At 44.4% G+C, this 2,151-nt stretch overlaps 1 pseudogene across 1 annotated transcript; it reads right to left on the minus strand.

Moving 5' to 3' along the window:
- Positions 1-474: 474 nt before the first annotated feature.
- On the minus strand, positions 475-1,413 carry LOC112617467 (annotated as a pseudogene). Its single transcript, XR_003117907.1, has 2 exons — positions 1,373-1,413; positions 475-1,331 (listed from the first exon to the last, which is right to left on the minus strand). The product of XR_003117907.1 is annotated as a 40S ribosomal protein S2-like (transcript).
- Positions 1,414-2,151: the final 738 nt, after the last annotated feature.

Consider the following 2,151-nt stretch of genomic DNA (forward strand, 5'->3'; position numbering starts at 1 on the left):
GTCCCTATCCCCTCCAGGGAGGTCTGGCAGGGGGCTGAACAATCCAACCCTCTAATCACAGGGTAGGTTCCCCTGGCAGCCATGACAATCCTGAGGCTATAAAGAACCCCCGAACTAATAGTCATCTCATTAGTATACAAAACAAAACAAAACAAAAAAAATAAACAAACAAAAAAAAAACTTATCACTTTGTAGATTACAAATATTTTAAGAACTCTAACCTAAGACATAAGAAAAAAGCAAAGTAGATATTTCTCAATATCCCAGAAATGTTTCTATTTATTTGTATCTTCTTTGATTTCTTGTAGCAATACTTTGTACTTTTCATTATATAAATCTTTTGCCTTCTTGGTTACTATTTTTCTTAAGCATGTGTTCTTTTTCATGCTATTATAAATGGGATTGTTTGCTTAATTTTCTTTTCTGATTGGTCACTGATAGTATATAGAAACACAATAGATTCTTTTTTTTTTTTTTTTTCAGGCTTAATTCACTTTATTTTTCTTGTATAAAAACCCTATGTTGTAGCCACAGCTGGAGCCTGGGTCCGCTGCACAGAGACTCTGGTGTGGGTCTTGACAAGGTGGTCAGTGAATTCCTGATAGGGAGACTTGGCAAATACAGTCTCCTTCCAGAGGTCAGGGGTCAGGTAGCTGTAGGTCTTAGAGATGGCATCAAAGGTGGCCTTGGCGAAGTTGCCCAGGGTGGCAGTACAGCCCCGGGCTGAGGTGTAGCAGTCATCGATACCAACTATCATAAGCAGCTTTTTGGGCACAGGCGCTGAGAGGATGCCAGTGCCCCTGGGTGCAGGGATGAGGTGCACCAGCACAGAGCCACAGCGGCCTGTCACCTTGCAGGCTGTGGGGCTTGCCGATCTTGTTCCCCCAGCAGCCCCTGCGCACGGGGACAATGGAGAGTTTGGCCAAGATGATGGCCCCACAGATGGCCGTGGCCACCTCCTTAGAGCACTTAACACCCAGGCCGATGTGGCCATTGTAGTCCCCGAGAGCAACAAACGCCTTGAACCTGGTGTGCTGGCCAGCATGGGTCTGCTTCTGCACCGGCACAATCTTCAAAACCTCGTCTTTGAGAGAGGCCCCCAAGAAAAAGTCAATGATCTCAGATTCCTTAATGGGCGGGGAGAAGAGGTAGATCTCCTCCAGGGACTTTATCTTCATGTCCTTGACCAAGCGGCCCAGCTTGGTGACGGGCATCCACTCCTTATCCTCAGCCTTGCCTCCGCGAGCTCCGTGGCCTTGGCCCCGGCCCAGTCCACGGTCGCGACCCCGCCCCGGATGCCACTGCCGAAACCCCCGCTGAAGCCACCGCGGTTCTCCATCCCAGAGCCACCAGGGCCTCCGCGCCACCCCCGCCCCGCCCCGCCCCGCCCGCTGCACCGGCGTCATCCGCCATTACAACAGATTCTTTGTGCTGATTTTGTATTCTACAACTTTGCTTAAATCATATATAGGCGGCGCTCCATATCCTTGGGTTCTACCTCCAAGTTTTCAGCAACCACAGGTCAGAAATATTAAGACAAAAAATGGATGGTTTCAGCTGTACTGAACACGTACACTTTTTCTTCTCATTATTCCCTAAATAATACAGTATAACAAATCTTTACATAGTACTTGCATTGTATAAGGTATTAGAAATATTTGAGAAGATTTAAAATATGTAAGAGAATATGTATAGGTTATATGTAAATACTGTGGCATTTTATATAAGGCATTTGTGGTTCCATAAACATTAGTATGTGAAAGCAGTCCTGGGACCAATCCCCCATGAAAACTGAAGGATGACTATATAGTTTAAAGTTTTAAAAATTAATCCTTAGGAAGTTTTTCCATAGGGATTTTGTCATCTAAAAAAATACATACTTTTGTTTCTCCCTGCCCAATGTAAAAGACTTTTATATCTTGTTCTTGTGTAATTGTTCTGGCTAGAACTTGGAGTGACATGTCTAACAGAAGAGGTGAGAGTGAGTATCCTAGTCCTGTTCCTCATCTTAGAGGAAAAGCTTTCAGCCTTTTACTGTTGAGTATGTTAGCTGTGGGTTTTTCATATATGGCTTCAATTTGATGTAGTTTTCTTCTATTCCTATTGTGTTTTTTGTTTGTTTGTTTGTTTGAGACAGAGTCTCATTCCATC

This window comes from Theropithecus gelada, unplaced genomic scaffold, assembly GCF_003255815.1.
Source record: "Theropithecus gelada isolate Dixy unplaced genomic scaffold, Tgel_1.0 HiC_scaffold_1845, whole genome shotgun sequence".
NCBI lineage: Eukaryota > Metazoa > Chordata > Mammalia > Primates > Cercopithecidae > Theropithecus > Theropithecus gelada.